The following is a 25,650-nucleotide window of genomic DNA, read 5'->3' as shown; positions in this document are numbered from 1 at the left end:
AATGTATAAGATGTGGGTTTGAGTGTTGCAGCAGTGCCATGTGTGAAACATAGAAACATAGAAACATAGAAACATAGAAAATAGGTGCAGGAGTAGGCCATTCAGCCCTTCTAGCCTGCACCGCCATTCAATGAGTTCATGGCTGAACATGAAACTTCAGTACCCCCTTCCTGCTTTCTCGCCATAACCCTTGATCCCCCGAGTAGTAAGGACTTCATCTAACTCCCTTTTGAATATATTTAGTGAATTGGCCTCAACTACTTTCTGTGTGAGGATGAAGTGAAGCTACGATTGTGAGGTATGAGTGGTGATAGCTAGAGATTGTTGGTAGATGAGTAATGGGGATGTGGTGCATTGAGCAGTGTGTGTGACTTGTGATGCAGATGGTGAGATATGACATTTGCTAAAGCCTTCACTCACCTTCTTTATGAGGTCATTAAACTTTTTTTGCAGCATTAAATCCAGGTCCTGGGGACAATACTCATCGTAGTGATGGATTGCGCCATCTCCTCCCAGTACCTTCTGCTTTTTACATTTGAAGGCCTCTTGCCCCATGCGGGTATAGGACATCCTGTCAACATTGGACCTCCAAGACCAAGGCCTATAGTGCGGCATCTGAGAAATGTTTTGCCCTTTCGGGTGTTGTGCCATGGCTTCTTTTCACCTGACAATGAGGTGCTTCTGCAACAAAGCACCTCCCCTTTAGGTAGTACAGAGAGCTTAGGCCAAACTTTATTGGCCAGTAGACTGCACCCAATATTGTTCTCCCACCCCAGCCCCCCTGCATTGAGCGCTAAGCCAATCAGCAGCGCATTTAACGCTGGGATCGGCGCTGCAATCATGTAAATGTGCAGGCAGCATGAATTTTCCGTGCTGCCTGCACCACGGGCACAGGCAAATAGCGCTGGGCAGTGACCCCACCCGATTTTAGGCCGTATCCAATTTCTAGGTCCCTGTTCCTCTGACTCTGGACTATTTGCACCCGCTTCCCAGTTTGCTCCAGCATTGGCAGCTATGCCATTCAGCCATTTGGGCCCCACACTCTGGAATTCCCCCCCCTCCACCGTACACTTCTCCACCTCCCTTGAAGATCCTCCTTCAAACCCACTTCTTTGACCAAACGCTTGTTCACATGTCCTAATATCTCCTTCTGTAGCTCAATGTCTATTTTTGTGTGATTTTGTCTCTCTAAAGTGCATTTTTACATTAAAGGTGACACAACTTATAAGTACAAGATTTTATTTTAATAGCTAGTGTTTCATAGTGCATTCAATTTATTACTATACTTGCCTCTACATGAGGACTTTTCCAACAGCAGAATCATGAAAAAAAGATCAAGTACTAAACAAATGCGCGCATCGTTCTAGTCCCCACTTGTATATTGAAGACTTCTCAATCTTCCTCGCTGCAGTGCTCCACCTCACAGTCAACAAGCTCCCCGCTGGAGTGGAACTAAACTACAGTCTCCAGGCCAGGTCCAAGACCACCCCAGCCTCTGTCGTTGAACTACAGTACATGGACGATGCCTGCGTCTGCACACCTTTCGAGGCTGAACTCCAGGACATAGTCAATGTATTTATTGAGGCGTATGAAAGCATGGCCCTTATGCTAAACATCCATAAGACAAAGGTTCTCCACCACCTGTTCTTGCTGCACAGCACTGCCCCCCCCAGTCATCAAGATCCACGACGCGGCCCTGGACAACGTGGACCATTTCCCATACCTCGGAAGCCTCTTATCAACAAGAGCAGACATTGATGACGAGATTCAACACTGCCTCCAGTGTGCCAGTGCAGCCTTCGGCTGCCTGAGGAAGAGAGTGTTTGAAGACCAGGTCCTCAAAACTGCCACATGGGCTGTAGTAATACCCACCCTCCTGTATGGCTCAGAGACATGGACCACGTACAGTAGACACAAGTCGCTGGAGAAATACTGCCAACGATGCCTCCGCAAGATCCTACAAATCCCCTGAGAGGATAGAAGCACCAACATTAGCGTCCTCAACTAGACCAACATCCCCAGCATTTAAGCACTGACCACACTTGATCAGCTCCGCTGGGCAGGCCACATCATTCGCATGCCAGATACGAGACTCCCAAAGCAAATGCTCTACTCGGAACTCCTTCACGGCAAACGAGCCAAAGGTGGGCAGAGGAAACATTACAGGGACACCCTCAAAGCCTTCATGAAAAAGTGAAATATCCCCACTGACACCTGGGAGTCCCTGGCCAAAGGCCGCCCTAAGTGGAGGAAGTGCATCCGGGAGGGCGCTGAGCATTCGAGTCTCATCGCCGAGAGCTTGCAGAAATCAAGCGCAGGCAGCGGAAAGAGCGTGCGGCAAACCTGTCCCACCCACCCTTTCCCTCAACAACTATCTGTCCCACCTGTGACAGGGACTGTGGTTCTCTTATTGGACTGTTCAGCCACTTAGACTCATTTTAAGAGTGGAAGCAAGTCTTCCTCGATTCTGAGGGACTGCCTATGATGATGATACATGCAAAACCATTTATTCCTATTTGCGCTTTACCCTTATTTTAATAAACCAGCCCTCCAACAAACATGACTGGTTGGAAGATACTTTATTTTTGAAAAGGAAAACCTTCATCAGCGTATCACGGTTAATATTCATAACGTGGCGTTTTCTTGTTTTGTGGTATTATCTGACAGTATTAATTAAATTATCCAATGGAATTATGAAATTCGAACAAAATGTTAATTATCAGTACATTGTTAGCAATTGTAATATTTATATTTTAATGTTTGCACAACAATAAATTTGTCTTCTCGTCCCTAAATACATATGTTAAGTAATGCCACAAAACAAGAAATGCACACATTACTAATACTGATATTGATAAACTGATAAATGTTCTTTTAAAACTGTTAATGTATAAAGTACTATTGAAACCAGTCACGTTCGTCCAATGGGGAGGCGAGTTTGGATTTTTTTTAAGTCAATCAGTTAATTTTCTTCGAGACAATTGTTGGGAAATCTTCATTGTGAACACAAACAAAATTCGGTCGGGGTTCTTAAAATAGCGCTTTTTTTTTAATGTGCGTCAGTGGATGGTTACCATCCCGCAAGGGACTGGCGTTGTATCGCGTTTCTTTTCCAGCAGATGGCAGATAAACACTAGCATAACAAGCTCGCTGAAAGACCCTCCACGCCACCCACGCCCCCGTATCTCAACAGTACGGTGCAATGTTGTTTGATTGCACTGATTTGTCCAAACCACGAAGTGACATCAACTGTGGGATGTGTTTTCCTTCTAGCAGCTCTTGTATAAAGAAAGACCTGCTTAAAATTTACAACATAAATATAGGCTCAACAGCTGCAACCGGAACCCGGTTTTCACAACTGTTTACAGGTAACTCATACTTAAAAAAAACTAATAACGACAAACTTAATTGTTGGGGCATTAATTCTAGTATTTTTTTTTAAATCACGAGTCATGGTTGTGTATATTTGTTTTGCTTTTTGTTATGATTTGGATTTTCTATATTTTAACCTGGTATCGGAACCTACTCATGTTACATTAATAATGCTAAATATTGCTTAATGCTCGTGAAGGAAGATCCTGCAACATAAGACAGATTGCCAACCACGTTTATGATCCTCAGAAGTCTAGAATTGTTCCTTTTTCTGACCGAATCACCTGTTACGAAAACTGTTCAATGTAACGTGTACAGATTGAGATCGTTTTAGTTGATGTTTTTCATTACTTCAGACCGTGCATTTTGTTAAAATAATGCGCTATCTGAACAGGTCCGTTTTGCAACTGTTGTCAGTGGGGGTCTTGTTTAGTTCAGTTGCCCTATGTATACAGTTTGCCTGGGCGCGCGTTGCCTCCTTGCTTAATTTCTGAAACACGTCCAACTATTCTTGCCGATACAAAACAAAAATAAATCGCGCTTCCTTTTTGTGTGAAAGTGAACGTACTTTGGAGACAAATTGCTAATAACTTTCAGTATTATGAACTTTCGAAGAGCTCTATATTTCCAGTGCACTTCTGCTTTTAACAAACACTTCCCTCATGGGTAACGTATGCATTTTGTTTAATAACGCGTGTTAATTCTTCATCGTATTCGAAGATATTTGGCGCCATTTACTTAAAGGCAAGACTAGATAGGTTACAATCGGTTGTAGTTAGTGCACTTTTGAAATACCAACTATTAATTAACCCGAAAAGTTGACAACAACCCTGAGGTCATGTTCCAAAAGGCAGTGTGGCGCTTGATGTAGTCTGAACTTTCACGGACCACTCCGCATTCATCAATTACCCAGGAGAGAATACTTTTACACACACCAGCTAAATACCCTTCTGGTCTTGATTTTAATGTTCGCCTTGTGAATTGGGATACATGTTTTCAATCATCAGAGCGATTATACTGTATGCTCTGCTCCGGCCACACCACCCACTCCTCTCTCGTTTTCTTCCTTCTCTCCCTTTGCTCTGGTCACGTTTTAAATTCAATCAAAGAGCGTGTGTTCAATAAATTATGTTTTTCTTAGTCCTTGGGTAGAATGGCTTATTTTACATCCTTCTTTATCGCTCATTCCATAGTTACTGTGCGGAGGGGCCTCCCCTGTTCCAACTAAAAAGCTATACATATACAACTGCATTTGAACTCTTGACATTCGTCCTGGGGTATGATTACAGAATGAAATATTGAGTATGGTTCAATAAACTAAAATAGGAGAAAAAAAAATCAAGCGTCCTCCTTCACCAGATGTTGAATAGCCCTGGTCTATAGAATGCCATCAATTATCAAATGTTAGAATATTAGGTATACAGCTCAAGTCTGAAGAGGTTGGACGGGCACTCTATAAATTATTGGTGGTGAGACCAACCTTGGATTATTTTCCCCAGTTTTCAGAAAATGCATAGAACCATTGTAAAGGCTCAACGAATGCTGCTGGGTCATCAACCCATGAGCTGTACAGATAAGCTCTGTACAGATAGGAGCTGAATCTGTAAATTCCCTTTCAGTACTTAAACAATAAGTGGGGCGTACTTACTTTCTTTTAGATTTTTTCTGCCGATCTGCTTGGAGTCTTGACCTACCATTTTGTTTTCCACTATATTTTAAATGCAGTACTTTGGCTGAATGGAAGCTCAAAACTCCAGAAGAAATGTCAGGATAATGCACCAGAACCCAGTCTGCAGTATTGTTTCCAGTATCACCATGATCAGAGGGGCAGAGATCTAGAGAGAGAAAAATCATAGCTGCAGAGGCAAAATGTAATAGTGACAATTTATTTCAGTAATTTAACAGTAACAGAAGAAGCAAGAACCATAAAATACATACATGGGTTTGAAACATGAGCACAAGATAGTAGATATATTTATTATTTCAAGAAAGACTTGCATTTATAAAGTGCCTTTCATGACCTCAAGATGTCCCAAACCGCTTTATAGCCAATGAAGTACTTTAAAAGTGTAGTCACTGCTGTAATGTAGAAAATGTAACAGCCTATTTGCGCACATCAATCTCCCACAAACAACAATGTGAATATGACCAAATAATCTGTTTGGTAATATTGGTTGAGGAATCATCATTATCATAGGCAATCCCTCGGAGTCGAGGGTGACTTGCTTCCACACTATAAATGAGTTCTCAGGTGACTGAAGAGTCCAATGCAGGACTGACAGTCTCTGTCACAGGTGGGGCAAACGGTGGGTGGGGTGCCTGGCTGAGGAAGAAATATTGGCCAGGACACCAGGGAAAACTCCCCTGCTAGTCTTTGAACTATTGCCATAGGCCCACCCGAGAGGGCAGATAGTGCCTCCATTTAAAGTTTCATCCGGAAGATGGCAATGCAGCACTCCCTCAGTACTGCATTGGCATACTGCCTAGATTTTGTGCTCAAGTCTCGAGTGTGACTTGAACACACAACTTTCTGACTCAGCCAGGGCTGACTACTTTCTCCCAGGATTCACAACAGAAGATATGAGCAACATGCCCTCCCCAGAGACAAATGAAATAAAAGTCCCAGATTAGCTAAAAGGGCTCAAAACATATACATTCCCAGGGATGGGTGGTATACTTAGCAGATTTATAAGCCTTTAACAATCGTTATGAGGGGGTCACTGGGCAGGTATCAGTAATTTCAAAATAGGCTATGTAATGGCCTATATTCAAAAAGGACAACAAAAGAGAGACAGGAAACTACAGACCTATTAGTTTTATTTTAATTCTATGTAAAATAATAGAATGTAAGCAAGGATGATCATAACCCAGTAAACAGTAATCAGTGAGGATTCAGAAGCCGAAGATCCTGCCTGACCAACCTTCTTAGTTTCAAAGAAATGACAAGAGGATTTTGGAAACCTCTATGATGTGATATAAATGCACTTCCAAAAACCTTTTGACAGTTATTAACAGAAGGCAATTAGTTAAGCTCAAAGCAGTGGTACATAAGAACATAAGAATTAGGAACAGGAGTAGGCCATCTAGCCCCTCGAGCCTGCTCCGCCATTCAACAAGATCATGGCTGATCTGGCCGTGGACTCAGCTCCACTTACCCACCCTCTCCCCGTAACCCTTAATTCCCTTATTGGTTAAAAATCTATCTGTGACTTGAATACATTCAATGAGCTAGTCTCAACTGCTTCCTTGGGCAGAGAATTCCACAGATTCACAACCCTCTGGGAGAAGAAATTCCTTCTCAACTCGGTTTTAAATTGGCTCCCCCGTATTTTGAGGCTGTGCCCCCTAGTTCTAGTCTCCCCGACCAGTGGAAACAACCTCTCTGCCTCTATCTTGTCTATCCCTTTCATGATTTTAAATGTTTCTATAAGATCACCCCTCATCCTTCTGAACTCCAATGAGTTAAGACCCAGTCTACTCAATCTATCATCATAAGGTAACCCCCTCATCTCCGGAATCAGCCTAGTGAATCATTTTTGTACCCCCTCCAAAGCCAGTATATCCTTCCTCAAGTAAGGTGACCAAAACTGCACGCAGTACTCCAGATGCGGCCTCACCAATATCCTATACAGTTGCAGCAGGACCTCCCTGCTTTTGTACTCCATCCCTCTCGCAATGAAGGCCAACATTCCATTCGCCTTCCTGATTACCTGCTGCACCTGCAAACTAACTTTTTTTTGGGGATTCATGCACAAGGACCGCGAGAGGTGGGCACCGGAGGGACTGGAGTGCATCATCACGCCCGGCAACCAAATTTTAATTTGATTTTACGTTTTAAAGTTTAATTTGTTTTAATTGCTGGTGCTTTTAGTGTCCCCCTCCCCTTTTATAGGGGGCACTGGAAAAAGGAAAATTTGATTTTAGTGCCCAAAAAAAAAACCAAAAAAAGGAAAAAAAGAGGGCCTTGTAAATGTCTGGTGTGTCATCCAGGGCGGGTGGCACCGATTAATGTTTTTGTCTTGCAGGTAAACTCCAAAAAGAGTTTCATGCACAAGGACATCATCACGCCCGGCAACCAAATTTTAATTTGATTTTACGTTTTAAAGTTTAATTTGTTTTAATTGCCGGTGCTTTTAGTGTCCCCCTTCCCTTTTATAGGGGGCACTGGGGAAAAATGTGATTTTAGTGCCCAAAAAAACAACCAAAAAAAAGAAAAACACAAAAAAGGAAAAAAAAAAGGGCCTTGTAAATGTCTGCTGTGTCATCCAGGTCGGGTGGCACGGTTTAATGTTTTTTGTTTTACAGGTAGACTCTAAAAGAGTTTCATGCACAAGGACATCATCACGCCCGGCAACCAAATTTTAATTTGATTTTACGTTTTAAAGTTTAATTTGTTTTAATTGCCGGTGCTTTTAGTGTCCCCCTTCCCTTTTATAGGGGGCACTGGGGGAAAAATGTGATTTTAGTGCCCAAAAAAAAAAAGAAAAACACAAAAAAAAAAAGGGGGAAAAAAGGGCCTTGTAAATGTCTGGTGTGTCATCCAGGTCGGGTTGCACGGTTTAATGTTTAATGTTAACCCTCTGGGAGAAGAAATTCCTTCTCAACTCGGTTTTAAATTGGCTCCCCCGTATTTTGAGGCTGTGCCCCCTAGTTCTAGTCTCCCCTACCAGTGGAAACAACCTCTCTGCCTCTATCTTGTCTATCCCTTTCATGATTTTAAATGTTTCTATAAGATCACCCCTCATCCTTCTGAACTCCAATGAGTTAAGACCCAGTCTACTCAATCTATCATCATAGATTGATTTACAAGGCCCTTTTTTTCCCCTTTTTTTGTTTTTTTTTTGTGTTTTTCTTTTTTTGGTTTTTTTTTGGGCACTAAAATCACATTTTTCCCCCAGTGCCCCCTATAAAAGGGAAGGGGGACACTAAAAGCACCGGCAATTAAAACAAATTAAACTTTAAAACGTAAAATCAAATTAAAATTTGGTTGCCGGGTGTGATGATGTCCTTTTGCATGAAACTCTTTTAGTGTCTACCTGTAAAACAAAAAACATTAAACCGTGCCACCCGCCCTGGATGACACAGCAGACATTTACAAGGCCCTTTTTTTTTTCCTTTTTTGTGTTTTTCTTTTTTTTGGTTTTTTTTTTGGGCACTAAAATCACATTTTTCCCCAGTGCCCCCTATAAAAGGGAAGGGGGACACTAAAAGCACCGGCAATTAAAACAAATTAATGATGTTTTACGTTTTAAAGTTTAATTTGTTTTAATTGCTGGTGCTTTTAGTGTCCCCCTCCCCTTTTATAGGGGGCACTGGAAAAAGGAAAATTTGATTTTAGTGCCCAAAAAAAAACAAAAAAGAGGGCCTTGTAAATGTCTGGTGTGTCATCCAGGGCGGGTGGCACCGATTAATGTTTTTGTCTTGCAGGTAAACTCCAAAAAGAGTTTCATGCACAAGGACATCATCACGCCCGGCAACCAAATTTTAATTTGATTTTACGTTTTAAAGTTTAATTTGTTTTAATTGCCGGTGCTTTTAGTGTCCCCCTTCCCTTTTATAGGGGTCACTGGGGAAAAATGTGATTTTAGTGCCCAAAAAAAAAACCCAAAAAAAAGAAAAACACAAAAAAGGAAAAAAAAAAGGGCCTTGTAAATGTCTGCTGCGTCATCCAGGGCGGGTGGCACGGTTTAATGTTTTTTGTTTTACAGGTAGACTCTAAAAGAGTTTCATGCACAAGGACATCATCACGCCCGGCAACCAAATTTTAATTTGATTTTACGTTTTAAAGTTTAATTTGTTTTAATTGCCGGTGCTTTTAGTGTCCCCCTTCCCTTTTATAGGGGGCACTGGGGAAAAAATGTGATTTTAGTGCCCAAAAAAAAACCAAAAAAAGAAAAACACAAAAAAAAAACCAAAAAAAGGGGGGAAAAAGGGCCTTGTAAATGTCTGGTGTGTCATCCAGGTCGGGTTGCACGGTTTAATGTTTTGTTTTACAGATAAACTCTAAAAGAGTTTCATGCACAAGGACCCCCAGGTTGCATGTTGCAATTTCTCCCCATTCAAATAATATTCCCTTTTACTGTTTTGTTTCCCCCCCCCCCCCCCAAGGATGACCTCACACTTTGACATTGTATTCCATCTGCCAAACCTTCGCCCATTCGCTTAACCCATCCAAATCTCTTTGCAGCCTCTCTGTGTCCTCTACACAACCCGCTTTCCCACTAATCTCAGTGCCATCTGCAAATTCTGTTACACTACACTCTGTCCCCTCTTCCAGGTCATCTATGTATATTGTAAACAGTTGTGGTCCCAGCACCGATCCCTGTGGCACACCACTAACCAACGATTTCCAACCTGAAAAGGACCCATTTATCCCGACTCTCTGCTTTCTGTTCGCCAGCCAATTCTCTATCCATGCTAATACATTTCCTCTGACTCTGCGTACCTCTATTTTCTGCAGTAACCTTTTGTGTGGCACCTTATCGAATGCCTTTTGGAAATCTAAATACACCACATCCATCGGTACACCTCTATCCACCATGCTCGTTATATCCTCAAAGAATTCTAGTAAATAAGTTAAACATGATTTTCCCTTCATGAATCCATGCTGCGTCTGCTTGATTGCACTATTCCTATCTAGATGTCCCGCTATTTCTTCCTTAATGATAGCTTCAAGCATTTTCCCCACTAGATGTTAAACTAACCGGCCTATAGTTACCTGCCTTTTGTCTGCCCCCTTTTTTAAACAGAGGCGTTACATTAGCTGCTTTCCAATCCGCTGGTACCTCCCCAGAGTCCAGAGAATTTTGGTAGATTATAACAAATGCATCTGCTATAACTTCCGCCATCTCTTTTAATACCCTGGGATGCATTTCATCAGGACCAGGGGACTTGTCTACCTTGAGTCCCATTAGCCTGTCCAGGACTACCCCACTAGTGATAGTGATTGTCTCAAGGTCCTCCCCACATTCCCGTGACCAGCAATTTTTGGCATGGTTTTTGTGTCTTCCACTGTGAAGACCGAAGCAAAATAATTGTTTAAGTAGTCAAGATAAATCATAGAAATGGATAGGAAATTGTCTTTCGGGTGGAGAACAAGTATTTGGTGAAGTTATGTCAGGGTGGGGGAAGTTAGGCGCCCAAGAGAACAGTGTTGGGACCACGGTTTTAAATTTAAATCAATGATTTAGATTCAGAAACTCACTGCAAACTGGCCAAATTTGATGATGACACCAAACTGGAAGTGGCAGTGGAATGGGAGCCCAGAAATGACTGAGTTGAACAACATTTTTAAGTGGACAGAAAAATGGCACATTAAATTCAATGCAGTAAGATTTCCTGTTCATTACTGTCGTGAAAGTGTGTATAAAAATGCTCGAAAAGACAGCGACAGGCAACAAAAGCTGGCTATGTTTGCCAGCGACGTTCACATCCCATGAATGATTAAAAAAATAACGCCGAAATATTCCATGTAGTGTGATATACTCAAAAAAATATATATTTTTAAATCAAAATGAGTCCGTCTCATCAAATGTGGGGCCGGTGAGAGATGTATTACAATACGTTTTGCTCAATCTACCTTCTTACGCTCCAAGACCGAAATGCAACATTTCGCCCCTGTCTTTTGTGGCAGGTGCATTACTCCATTAAAAAAATGCTAACGAACTTAATGATTTCCAAGTGTTCCTTCTCTAAGACTTAAGCACAGCACAATCCTGGCGCAAGTTACTGATGATTATTGTTCTTTTTACCTAAAAACCAAATGTGCAGGGGCAACCTCTCCCTCCACCCCCCACCACAGAACTGACGAGAGCGCATCACTCCCTTAGGTACACGCTTCAACGAGCTCACGTTTCTTGCATTCGCTACAAGACAGAACAAGTTCTCCCAAGAGTTAGCAAGCACATCACCTGCAGGCTTTCCACTCCCCAGATCTTGTTTCAAAGCATTCTCCCCTGTGGCTATTTTCCTCCTGTTTTTTTTTTACTTCCGACCGAACTCAAATATCGACTTAACCCCACAAATATTTAAAACTTTTAAAAAGCATTTTTCTTTGCTATCCCCGCTAAAATTATTTGGGCGTTTTATTCTGTCACACTGCGTTTTAAATTCCGGAACCAACAAAAAAAATGACCCATCGCCCGGCGCGCGCACCGAACCCCGGCCGTTTGCAACGCCCGGCGCGCGCTGTCCCCGCCCCCAGTCGCCGGGTCGTCCAATAGGCGACGCGAGTGTGCTGACGCAACCGCCCAGGGTTGGTGGGAGGGGCTACGGGTCGGAGAGGAGGCGGGGCTTCGGGTAAGAAAGTGGGTGGGAGAGGAGGCCGGGCTGCGGGTAAGTGGGTGGGGCTTTGGGTAGGAGAGGTGGCGGGACTGCGGGTAAGAAAGTGGGTCGGGCTTCGGGTAAGAGAGGGGGCGGAACATGCGCAATGCGGATTCAGTGCTTTTGGCCTGAGCGCGAGCAAAGTCAGTTGGATCCTGTCAAACGGCGCCTGGCCCCGGGGGAGCTGACAAACATACGCCGTGTGCGGCGGCGAAAGACCCTCCTCTTCCTTTATAACTCTCCGATCCAAAGTAGATAAGAGTTAAATCGGAAGCTTAAAAGTTGGGCCTGCGAAAGTGTTTTCCGTTGCGTTTGGTGTCTTTTTTTTGACAGCTCGAGGTACGTGTATCAACCCGTCAACGTTTAACAGACTTGGGCTGAGCTTGCCCCGCGAATGAAGAAAAGTCGCAGAACGCAATCTTTTCGGAGCACTAACCAAATCCGAATGTGATGTGTGTGTATATATATATATATATATATATTTCTCTGACATATTGCTGCTTATTTTTTTTAACGTGGGTGCCATCGTGTGAGTTTTGTTTGGTGAGTTACATTCTTCACGTGGTTTATCTCCTGATGTTGGCTTTTATATTATGGGAATCGAGTGAAATCCATTGCAGATTTTTCATTGTTTGCAGACGCAGGCTTCGTTACCGGTTGTGATGCATACGGGCTAAATTAAGCTGAACATTGTGGAGGAAAAACGGTGCTCAAAACAGTACTTCTCGAAGCCGTGCGTGTATGTGATCTTCCAGCAGTCCTTTTGCATGGATATAGTTGTCAGGAGTAATTTCAGCCCTATAAACAACTGCTGGAAGTAGCCCGTAATACCATTTATGTTTTAAAACACCACCTTTTTTCCTCCATCAGTTGTGCAGGAGTGCACTTTCTCGGCGAGAATGATTTTCCTTTTCATATAATTTTTAAATTAGGACTTTTACACCATAACAGTTGAGAGGATGAACAGAAGATACTGTCTTCAAGAACATGTTAACTTACCGAGTTTCAGAATATCAAGCTGTGCGAATTAGGATAGTATCAGTTTAGGGATTTGGAATAGCAGCTGATGCGTCGTTGCTTGCTTTGAATTTTCATAAAACAACTAAAACGATGGCAATGTCTAGGGTTATAGTCTTAATATTGAGTTTTATAAGCTGTAGCATAAATTGGAATTAAATGCACCAGCAAGGAAATAAGTGATTGTTGTTGGGCATCAATTTGTGTCACTTGACTGGGATAGTATATCTGTAGTAGAAACTTATATTTTCATTTTTCTTAAATTGCAGTCCTTGTGTCTTTCAATGTTTATCTTTTTAAAACATTCAGCTGCAAGTCCTGAAATGGTTAAACAGCCCTAATTAGTACAGGTAATATCAGTAATACCAGCCCTGCGGTGTCATAAATCATGAGCCAAAATCATGAGAATTTTTTGTTTATAAACCACATTAATGGCTTTATTTAATCTCTAACAGATCACAGCTCGTTACAAAAACTATATTATTGTATCTGAAAATGCTTTACAAAAAACTGTTTAAAAATCCTACCCATTATCGCCACCCTTCAAGAGTTGGGGTAAATATTCATTAAAAATAACGTGTCTCATGATTATTTCACAATTGTTGGCATTACTGGTGAAGCATTACCAAATGGAGTGTGGACAGTGGCACCATGTCGCGTGTCTACTGGGGTATGGAGGAGTCACTGAATTGTTTTGGCACAATTCCATGGCCAACGTACCCCAGGCAATGGGTTCATAATCTCACCCATAGTGCAAGTACTGGACGGAGAGAGCAACAGACAAACGGAGAGAGAGAGAGGGCGTCGGAGGCAGACAAAAAGAAAGAAAGAGAGAGAATGGGGACCCCCCCCCCCCTCCTTCATCCCTGGACAAATCTGGACTGAGTTCACTGCGGTATAAGTTCCAGCCCCAGTGAAGGATTACAACCACTTTTGGTTGAAACTAATGAAACATAGAAACTAGGTGCAGGAGCAGGCCATTCGGCCCTTCGAGCCTGCACCGCCATTCAGTAAGATCATGGCTGATCATTCAACCTCAGTACCCCTTTCCTGCTTTCTCTCCATACCTCTTGATCCTTTTGGCCGTAAGGGCCATATTTAACTCTCTTTTGAATATATCTAACGAACTGGCCTCAACAACTTTCTGCGGTAGAGAATTCCACAGGTTAACCACTCATCACAGTCCTAAATGGCTTTCCCCTTATTCTTAGACTGTGACCCCTGGTTCTGGAACTCCCCAGCAATGGGAACATTCTTCCTGCCTCTAACCTGTCCAATCCCGTCAGAATTTTAGATGTTTCTATGAGATCCCCTCTCATTTTTCTAAACTCCAGTGGATACAAGCCCAGTTGATTCAGTCTCTCCTCATGTCAGTCCTGCCATCCCGGGAATCAATCCGATGAGCCTTCGCTGTACTCCATCAATAGCAAGAACGTCCTTCCTCAGATTAGGAGACCAAAACTAAACACAATATTCCAGGTGTGGCCTCACCAGGGTTCTGTACAACTGCAGTAAGACCTTCCTGCTCCTATACTCAAATCCGCTAGCTATGAAGGCCAACATGCCATTTGCCGCCTTCACCGCCTGCTGTACCTGCATGCCAAACTTCAATGACTGATGTACCATGACACCCAGATCTTGTTGCACCTCCCCTTTTCCTAATCTGTCACCATTCAGATAATATTCTATCTTCCTGTTTTTGCCACCAAAGTGGATAACCTCACATTTATCCACATTATACTGCATCTGCCATGCATTTGCCCACTCACCTAACCTGTCCAAGTCACCCTGCAGCCTCTTAGCATCCTCCTCACATAGAAACATAGAAAATAGGTGCAGGAGTAGGCCATTCGGCCCTTCTAGCCTGCACCGCCATTCAATGAGTTCATGGCTGAACATGCAACTTCAGTACCCCATTCCTGCTTTCTCACCATACCCCTTGATTCCCCTCACAGCTCACACTGCCACCCAGCTTAGTGTCATCTGCAAACTTGGAGATATTACATTCAATTTCTTCATCTAAATCATTGATGTATATTGTAAAGAGCTGGGGTCCCAGCACTGAACCCTGCGGCACCCCACTGGTCACTGCCTGCCATTCTGAAAAGGACATTTATTCTGACTCTTCTTCCTGTCTGCCAACCAGTTCTCGATCCACGACACTACATTACCCCTGATACCATGTGCTTTAATTTTGCACACCAATCTCTTGTGGGGGACCTTGTCAAAAGCCTTTTGAAAGTCCAAATACACCACATCCACTGGTTCTCCCTTGTCCACTCTACTAGTTACATCTTCAAAAAATTCTAGAAGATTTGTCAAGCATGATTTCCCTTTCATAAATCCATGCTGACTTGGACCGATCCTGTCACTGCTTTCCAAATGCGCTGCTATTTCATCATCTTTAATAATTGATTCCAACATTTTCCCCATCACCGATGTCAGGCTAACCGGCCTATAATTCCCTGTTTTCTCTCTCCCTCCTTTTTTAAAAGTGGTGTTACATTAGCTACCCACCAGTCCATAGGAACTGATCCAGAGTCAATAGAATGTTGGAGAATGACCACCAATGCATCCACTATTTCTAGGGCCACTTCCTTAAGTACTCTGGGATGCAGACTATCAGGCTCTGGGGATTTATCAGCCTTCAATCCCATCAATTTCCTTACAAATAAGGATTTCCTTCAGTTCCTCCTTTTCGCTTGACCCTCGAACCCCTAGTATTTCTGGAAGGTTATTTGCGTCCTCCTTAGTGAAGATAGATCCAAAGTATTTGTTCAATTGGTCTGCCATTTCTTTGTTCCCCATTATAAATTCACCTGATTCTGACTGCGAAGCACCTACATTGGTCTTCACTAATCTTTTTCTCTTCACATATCTATAGAAGCTTTTGCAGTCAGTTTTTATGTTCCCTGCAAGCTTCCTCTCATACTTTATTTCCCCCCTCCTAATTAGACCCTTCAAGGGGTGGGAGGATTCAGGAAAGAGTACATTTAAAAGCAGCAAGAGAAATGTCGAGGCTCTAGAGCAGAGCAGAATTTTAGGTAAAAATAAGCAGAGTGGGTCAGGAAGGGACAGAGAAAGCAACAACGGTAATATGGTATCAATGACTATGGTGGCATCAGGGAAAAATAGAAAAAAGTCAAAACTAGAAGCACTATATCGGAATGCGCAAAGCATTTGCAACAAAATAGATGAATTAATAGCACAGATAGAAATTAATGGTTGCAAAGAGACCAAGGTTGGGAACAAAATATTCCAGGATACTTAATTTTTAGAAGAGATAGGCAAAATGGAAAAGGAGGAGGGCTAGCCTTGATAATAAATGATGGGATAAAGACAGGAGAGGGAAAGGATCTTGGCTCGGAAAATGAAGAAGTAGAATCAGTTCGGATGGAGCTAAGAAACAGCAAGGGGCAGAAAATTTTGGTGGGAGTTGTTTATAGGACCCCAAACAGTAGTTGTAATGTAGGGCAGAGTATAAATCAGGAAATTAGAGGTGCAAGTAACAAGGGTAATACCGTAATCATGGGGGACTTTAATCTATATATCGATTGGGCAAACCAAATTTGTAGTAATAGTGTGGAGGTCGAGTTCGTGGAATGTATACAAGATAGTTTTCTCAATCTGTATGCTAAGGAACCAACTAGAGAACAGGCTATTTTAGATCTAATATTGTGCAAAGAGAAAGGGTTAATTAATAACCTTGTAGTAATGGGGCCCTTAGGGAAGAGTGACCATAATATGATAGAATTTTATAAAGTTTGAAAGTGATTTAGTTAAATCTGAAACTAGGGTCTTAAAACTAAACCAAGCAAACTTTGTAGGTATGAGGGATGAGTTGGCTAAGGTAGATTTTGAAACTACATTAAAAGGTTTGACAGCAGACAAGCAATGGCTAGAATTTAAAGAATTAATACATATTTTACAACAAATATACATTCCTTTTTAAGGTACAGAAACCGCACGGGAAATGTGGTACAATCATGGCTAACGAGAAGTTAAAGATAATATTAGATCAAAGAAACAGACTTATAATGTTGCCAAAAAGAGTAGTAAGCCTGAGGCTTGGGCGGATTTTAGAATTCAGTAAAGGAGGGCCAAGAGATTGATGAGGAAAGAAAAAAAAAAGGAATATGACAGTAAATTAGCAAGAGACATTAAAAAAAGATTATAAACATTTCTATAGGTATGTATAGGAAGAGATTAGTGAAAGTAAATTTGGGCCCATTAGAGGCAGAGACAGGAGAAATTATAATGGGCAATAAAGAAATGGTAGAGACATTAAACAAATACTTTGTATCTGTCTTTATGGTAGAAGACAAAAAACATTACTGAAATAATGGGGAACCAAGGATCTTTAGAGAATGAGGAACTTAAGAAAATCAGTATAAGTAAAGACATAGTACTGGAGAAATTAATGGGACTAAGTGGGGATAAATCCTCTGGAGCTGATGACCCACATCCTAAGGTTTTAAAAGAGATAGCAGCAGAGATAGTGGATGCATTGGTATTAATCTTCCAGAATTCCTTAGATTCTAGAACCGTCCCCAAGAATTGGAAAGTAGCAAACATAATCCCACTATTTAAGAAAAGAGGAAGAGAAAAAACGGGGAACTATAGGCCAGTTAGCCTGACATCAGTCGTAGGCAAAATGCTAGAATCTATTAGGGACGTGGTAACAGGGCACTTAAAAAATCATCATAGGATTAGGCAGAGCCAACATGGTTTTATGAAAGAGAAATCGTGTTTGACAAATCTGTTAGAGTTTTTGAAGCTGTAACTAGTAGGATGGACACACTGGATGTAGTGCATTTGGATTTTCAAAAAGCATTCGATAAGGTGCCACAAGAGGTTATTCCACAAAATTAGGACCCTTGGGATTTGGGGTAATATATCTGCATGGATTGAGGATTGGTTAATGGACAGAAAGTAGGAATTAACAGGACATTTTTCAGGTTGGCAGGCAGTAACTAGCAGGATACTGGAAGGATCGGTGGCTTGGGCCTCGGCTAGTTACAATCTACATTCATGACTTGGATGAAGGGACTGAGTAACATATCCAAGTTTGCTGATGATACAAAGTTAGGTGGGAAAGTAAGCTCTGGGGAGGAGACAAAGAGGCTGCAGAGTGATGTAGACAGGTTGACTGAGTGGGCAAGAACATGGCAAATGAAATGCAAGCAGGCAGTGACGAGTTATGATGTGCTGCACTGTCTGAAGGAAAGAACTTGCAATTATATAACGCCTTTCACTACCTCAGGACGTGCCAAAGCGTTACACAGGCAATTAAATACTTTTTGAAGTGTAATCACCGTTGTAATGTAGGGAAATGCGGTAGCCAATTTACACACAGCAAGCTCCCTCAAACAGCATTAAGATAATGATCAGATAGTCTGTTTAAGGGAGGTTGGTTGATTGATAAATATTGGTCAGAGAGAGCAGACATGACCTCGGTTTAATTGTCTCATCCTGAAGGCAGCATCTCCAACAGTGCAGCACTCCCTCAATGCTGTACTGCAGTGTCAGCCAAGATTATATGCTCAAATCGCTTGAGTTTTTAAAAATTCGTTCCTGGGATTTGGGCATTGCTGGCATTTATTGCGCATCCCTTATTGCACTTAAGGTGGCGATGAGCCGCCTTCTTCAACCACTGCAGTCCGTGTGGTGAAGGTACTTCCATAGTGCTGTTAGGGAGGGAGTTCCAGGATTTTGACCCAGTGATGATGAAGGAACATCAGTATATTTCCAAGTCAGAATGGTGTGTGCCTTGGAGGGGAACTTGAAGTTGATGCTGTTCCTATGCGCCTGCTGACCTTGTCCTTCTAGGTGGTAGATGTTGCGGGTTTGGGAGGTGCTGCCGAAGAAGCCTTGGCGAATGGCTGCAGCGCATCTTGTAGATGGTACACACTGCAGCCACAATGTGCCGATGGTGGAGGGAGTGAATATTTCAGGTGATGGATGGGGTGTGAATTAAGCGGGCAGCTTTGTCCTGGATGGTGTCGAGCTTCTTGAGTGTTGTTGGAGCTGCACTCATCCAGGCAAGTGGAGAGTATTTCATCACACTCCTGACTTGTGCATTTTAGATGGTGGAAAGGCTTTCAGAGTCAGGAGGTGAGACACTTGCTGCAGAATACCCAGCCTCTGACCTGCTCTTGTTGCCACAGTGTTTATGTGGCTGATCCAGTTAAGTCTCTGGTTAATAGTGCGGGTTCGGTGATGGTAATGCCATTGAATGTCAAGGGGTGGTGGTTAGACTCTCCCTTATTGGAAATAGTAATTGCCTGGCAATTGTGTGGCGCGAATGTTACTTGCCACTTATCAGCCCAAGCCTGAATGTGGGGATTGTACACACAACCTTCTGACTTAGGTGAGAGTGTTACCACTGAGCCAAGACTCTCTGAAGTTTTCTACACACATATTTAAATGCACATGTAGAATTCTCGTTCAGTGATGTTTAACTGCTAGTGATATTTTTAATCTTTTGAAAAGGGCTAAAATGAGAGTTGTCTTGTGATACAGAATATTAGAAAATTAAGATCCAAAAAATCATCTGGACTCTTTGTAAATTGGTGTTGCACGAGCTGCAATTAAACTGCAACCAGAAAAAGCAAAGCATTGTTAAGTGGAAGCTATTTGATGCCCAATGAAGGAGTTTTATTGCATCAATGACACTGCTGTGGAGGGCTTATGCCTGCAAGAGAGGATCATCCAGAAAGAAAGATGATGGGTGAAATCAGACCTAGAGAGGGAGAGATCCATGTTTCATGTGACCAAAACCTGAGGGGGAGAGAGCGAGAGGGGAATGATACAGCATAGGACTTGGTTGCAGGGGACAGAAGCATGCACCTATAGGAAACAATGGTGCCACATTATCATTTTGGCACACTACTGTTTAAGTGCTTTAGAGAAATGGCTTAAAATGACTTTGTGCATTTTTGTTGGGTTGATGCTTTGCAACACTAATTGTAATAGATTTCAACTAGTAAAAAAATATTTGTTGGAACTGCTCCATGCAGTAATATAAATCAGATTCAGTTGTAAGCTAAGGATAGCTGGGCTGCAGTTATACTGCAGTATCTGTGGTTTGTGGTGTGCAGCTTGTAGAACAGTAATGCTGTCAACTGCACACAATGTGGATAGTACTGAGGTTAGTGTCAAAGAAATCTTGCACTTGGATATATGTGCAAAGATGTTTTCCCTGGACACTCATTTTTTAATGTAAACTGGGAAAGGTTTTAGTGTGATTGGGAGTCAGTTATTCCACCATTTTTGCTTTTTATCAATGCAAAAGTAGACAGTATAAATTGCCTGCAAATCCTGTTAATTACTTCCATTCACTCCAATTTGTGGTTTTCTATATAAAATTGAAGTGAGTGGACGTAATTTAAAAGAAAAATATGCTGAATTTGGATTTTATGCCCATGAGTGTGTGAAAATAAGGATTGGATTGGTATCATATATCTCGTAAGTTTGCCATTTCTCAGCCAACTGCTCACGAGAAGGTACACTGGATACCTCGAGCTTGGCTCCCAGAGAGATGAGGTTCTTAAAAGGGCACCATCTTGGCAAAAGTGTTCAGTGAAGTCTTTTTGTTTTACAGTTAAAACAGTGATATATTGTATTTAAATTAAATGTATATCACTGATGTATATTGTCACTGTTACAAAATGCTGCAGGACTGTTCTGACTTGTCTTCGCAAATCTGCTAAACTTATTTTCATGAAGATAGTGCTTCTTTAAATACTATACTTAAACTGGCCAACAATTGGAGTGCTGTGGGTGCCATCTGCTGGTAGCAATAGTACTTTTTGTGAAAATTATGGAAATTTTGAGTGGCACTGTTGAAATTGGGATGTGTATTTGCATGATAAAATGTGGGTTACCACATCAGCAGCTTGCATGCAATCGAAAATTATTCCTTCTTGCTGTCTGCTGTCCTGTTTATAGAGTACAAATTTGAATGTGCAATTTTTAAAGTTTTTGAGTTTAAACTACAAACACTGGACTTTATTATTTATGAAGTTTTATGACTTGTATGTACCTTATTATTAAAATCAATAGTATTCACATATAAAGCGTGGTTCCAGTAAAATACTTCTGTGTTTTAAAATGTTGATCAGTGCTCTTTCCCTTTTAAGAAATTTTAGTTCGCACTCTTAATCATGATGTAACAGCACATCAGGGGTTTAGACCGTGTTTTTTGTTTTAAATGATCGGACATATTTTTTATATTAGTTCTGTGGCAGCTGTGGGTTAGCGTCAGATTCGGAGAAAAGAAAGTACTATTGCACACAAGGTTTTATATAGTTTTTCTTTATTTTGATGTGTCTGCTGAACCTTTTCCAATGTTTTTAGTGATTAAACCAAACTTTAAAGTCTCTGTTTTTAGATGCACAATAGTTCAAAATTGTTCTTATTAAATGATGGAATGATTCAGAAAATGTGTAGCAGATCAGATGTAGGATGTTTGGCACCACCATCCAAAAATAGTGTACGAGAAACTTAACCCTACCCAGAGGCAATAGAGGTCAATTAATGTATTCAATTAAGGTTAATAAAAACAAGCCGGAACATTTTTTGTTGTGTATGTAACCAATGTGAGGTACACAATAAGGTTGCAATAATTAACAGCTGGGCATAACATGTATTTACTGTTGCATGATAACTTAATTGCAGTTTTGTGTACAAATGTACATTTTAGTATAATTTGCATTGCTTTATTAACATGTTGATTGTTTTAACTGCTGCATACTTACAAAACAATTTTATAACTCAGGAGTCAGAGAAACCATTTGGGGGAAAAAAGGCAGTACCCAGCTTCAAGCTTGCATGGTCATTAATTGTGCTCATGCAAAGATTTGAGTAGGAAATACCTAAAATTATTCCTTTCTCTCTGGGTCAACTGGGTACCTTGGGCAACTGTTTTCTCCATTTCATTGCCACAGTCTTCAGTTAAAACTAAAATTCATACTTCAATAGTAAAACAGCTTTAAACATCAGAAGTAGAATTTTAATTTAGAAAATTCTTTACTTATTTGCTTCTGAACAACACAATTAGACCTTTGCCAAAATAATTATAAATAATTTAAGTAACAAAAGAACCAAGATTTAGTTTTGCATCAGCCAGTACTGAACTATTAAAGTTACGGTTCTGAATTATTTGTTTTTGGTGCAATCAGTTTTTTATTAATGCCCATTTAATGAGCTGAGTTTGAAGTAATTTTAGACTTTTAAGTTCTTGCCTGCTTGGGGGGAGGGAACTGCTATCATCTGTTCCACTCAACAGCAATAAATCTCACAATTCCATATAGCAGTATGGCTAAGTTCAGGTAAAAATGCTTACATTTTTATTACATTGAGATGATTCTGACTAATACTCCGGTGATTTTTGGTGTAAACAGTAATTTTTAAATGAGCCTATTTTTATATTTTTCCTCTCCTGTTAAGGTGTTGACTTTTGCAGAAATAAAGTTCCATGGGCAAGTCATTTCACTGGCTGTTCACCCAAGTAGTGAGCTTTGGCAGACTATTTAGTAAGAACATAAGAAATAGGAACAGGAGTAGGCCCCTCTAGCCTGCTCCACCATTCAATAAGATCATGGCCGATCTGATCATGGATTCAGCTCTACTTTCCCGCCTGCTCCCCATAACCCCTTATCCCCTTATTGTTTAAACAACTGTCTATTTCTGTCTTAAATTTATTCAATGTCCCAGCTTCCACAGCTCTCTGAGGCAGCAAATTCCACAGATTTACTACCCTCTGAAAGAAGAAATTTCTCCTCATCTCTGTTTTAAATGGGCGGCCCCTTCTTCTAAGATCATGCCCTCTAGTTCTGGTCTCCCCCATCAGTGGAAACAACCTCTCTGCATCCACCTTGTCAAGCCCCCTCATAATCTTGTATGTTTCGATAAGATCATTTCTCATTCTTCTGAATTCCAATGAGTCGAGGCCCAATATATTCAACCTTTCCTCATAAGTTGAACCCTTCATCCCCGGAATCAACCTAGTTGAACCTTCTCTGAACTGCCTCCAAAGCAAGTATATCCTTTCGTAAATATGGAAACCAAAACTGCACGCAGTATTCCAGGTGTGGCCTCACAATACCTTATATAGCTGCAGCAAGACTTCCCTACTTTTATATTCCATCCCCTTTGCAATAAAGGCCAAGATACCATTGGCCTTCCTGATCACTTGCTGTACCAGCATACTATCCTTTTGTGTTTCATGCACAAGTACCCCCAGGTCCCACTGTACTGTGGCACTTTGCAATCTTTCTCCATTTAAATAATAACTTGACTGTGGCACTTTGCAATCTTTCTCCATTTAAATAATAACTTGCTCTTTGATTTTTTTTCTGACAAAGTGTATGACCTCACACTTTCCAACATTATACTCCATCTGCCAAATCTTTGCCCACTCACTTAGCCTATCTATGTCCTTTTGCAGATGTTTTGTGTCCTCCCACATTACTTTTCCTCCAATCTTTTGTATCATTAGCAAACCTGGCTACGTTACACTCAGTTCCTTCTTCCAAGTCGTTAATATAGATTGTAAATAGTCGGGATCCCAAGACTGATCCCTGCGGCACCCCACTAGTTACTGGTTGCCAAACAGAGAATGAACCATTTATCCCGACTCTGTTTTCTGTTAGTTAGCCAATCCTCTATCCATGCTAATATATTACCCCCAACCCCGTGAACTTTTATCTTGTGCAGTAACCTTTTATGTGGCACCTTGTCAAATGCCTTCTGGAAGTCCGTATCCACTGGTTCCCTTTTATCTACCCTGTTCGTTACATCCTCAAAGAACTCCAGCAAATTTGTCAAACATGACTTCCCCTTCATAAATCCATGCTGACTCTGCCTGACCGAATTTTGCTTTTCCAAATGTCCTGCTACTGCTTCTTTAATAATGGACTCCAACATTTTCTCAGCTACAGATGTTAGGCTAATTGGTCTATAGTTTCCTGCTTTTTGTCTGCCTCCATAGTGGACAGCTGAGCTAACCTTGTTCTCACCTGATTGTCCATATGTACGCAATTTACAGTGAAGGTCACTAGATAGTGATTAGGCGTAAGAACTCGAGCCAATTATAGGATCCCAACTAGTGTCTCAACTTAAGATCAACTAATAGACCAAAAAGTTGAATTTGAGGCTTTCCGATCTGTGTGGCTTTCTGACCAAAATGTTTACTTTTTTCTTGACTTTAATTGAATATTCCAATATTCATGGCAGATATATATTTTATTTATTTTATTCAGCTTGTACATGTATGAAATATTAGCTCGGTCAAGTTGGTAGCACTGATTTCTAGGTCAGAAAGGTATAGATTGGGGCCCCATTCCAGGACTTGAGTAAATAAACTACGTTAATGCCTCAAAAGCAGCTCTTCAGGAAATCTGCATTGTTAGAGTTGTCCTTCAGATGAGATGTTAAACTGTGGCTGCATCTGCCTGTTCTGGTGGTTCAAGTAGATGTAAATGATCCTGTGCTACTATTTGAAGGAGAGCAGGAAATTCTCTTGGTGTGCTGGGCAGCATTCCTCCTTCAACAAGCACTACCAAAAACAAATGAACTCTGGAACTTGGCTTTAGTTAATTTGGCTGCTATGTTTACTTACAGAACAATGACTATTCTTCAAAAAGTAATTAATTGGATGTGAAATGCTGTGGGACACTGTGATAGCTATATGTGATACGTACTATATAAATGCAACTTCTTTCTAACTTCATTTATAATGAAGATATTTACATTGAATTGAGATAACCCAATGTCTTTCAACACTAATCTAAATCAAGACCAAGTACAATATTTCGATTAAGCAAGGTTAGTGGGTGGGGGCAATTAAATTGCATGAAGAAGGGGAGGAGGTTGGGAAGCAAATAAGAAGATGAGAGAGTAGAAGGCTGAGGGAAAGGAACAACAACTTGCATTTATATAGTGCCTTTTAATATGGTAAAACATTCCAAGGTGCTTCATAGGAGTGTAATCAGACAAAAATTGACAGAGCCAAAGAGGGAGATATTATGAAGGGTGACTAAAAGCTTGGTCAAAGAGCTAAGTAGGCACAGGGAGGGAGACATGTGAGGAGAGGAAAATGGGGAAAATTAGGAAGAGGATGGGAAGATTCACTTTAGTGGGGAATGAAGATGTGCTCAGATGAAGAGGAGAGTTCTAGTCACCAAACAATGATCAGTGGGTGGTAGGCCTATGTGAGGAATTAGCTAGATGTAATGGGCTCAATTTTGGCCAGGAGTTGCTCTGATTTTTTTGGAGTAACTTGATTTTTCTGGTGTATCTTAAAAATCCCCACTTTGCACATTCAATTTGCACCAGTGTAAGTGAGTTAGTTACGATATTTTTAGTTTAGTTTAGTTTTTCTCAAAAGAGGGCGTTACCAGCCACCTGCGCCAGTTTTGGCCATTTAGGCCACTTTGGCCAGCCAATAGTTACTCCAAATCTACTTAGGCCAGCGTATGTAGCCACTTCAGAAAACCCTTGCGGAAAGTTAAGAAATCAGCGCAAGTACGTACATCGGAGGCCATTCAGCCTGGGATAGGAGCGGGAAGGGAAGCGGAGAGGACCTGTACCTAAAGCACCAAGACTTACAAAGCACTAAACAAAACACAAAAAGTAATAAGTATTCAAGAACAAAAAAAATAGAACTAAGTTCTACTTTCATCTGAAAACTCGGTCCAGGAAGACAGCAGGCCGGCCAGTGCGGGAGGCCACTTAGCCTGGGATAGGTGCGGGATGACAGTGCGCCAGGGGACCACTCGGCCAGGGATAGGGGCGGGAGCGATTGAACTGCCGACATCAGAGCACAGACAGGCTGCAGGAAGCAAACTCACCGGACAAGCTGCAGCAAGGGCAAAACACAAGCAGCTACTTCAACAGCGGGCCGGCTGGTGCGGGAGGCCACTCGGCCAGGGATTG

General features: G+C 41.5%; 1 protein-coding gene across 4 annotated transcripts in view; it reads left to right on the top strand.

Moving 5' to 3' along the window:
- tgfbr3 (transforming growth factor, beta receptor III) overlaps positions 1 to 25,650 on the top strand; it is a 285,519-nt gene that overhangs the window by 47,067 nt on the left and 212,802 nt on the right. The window contains exon 1 of one of the 4 annotated variants that reach the window (XM_070886591.1): positions 3,277 to 3,368. The exons of 1 other annotated variant lie outside the window; for it this stretch is intronic. The gene's annotated coding sequence lies outside the window, so the exon portion shown is untranslated. 2 more of the 4 variants (XM_070886590.1, XM_070886592.1) reach the window with 2 other exon arrangements.

This window comes from Pristiophorus japonicus, chromosome 8 (assembly GCF_044704955.1).
Source record: "Pristiophorus japonicus isolate sPriJap1 chromosome 8, sPriJap1.hap1, whole genome shotgun sequence".
NCBI classification, from domain to species: Eukaryota; Metazoa; Chordata; class Chondrichthyes; family Pristiophoridae; genus Pristiophorus; species Pristiophorus japonicus.
This window is presented reverse-complemented; position numbering and strand designations above follow the sequence as displayed.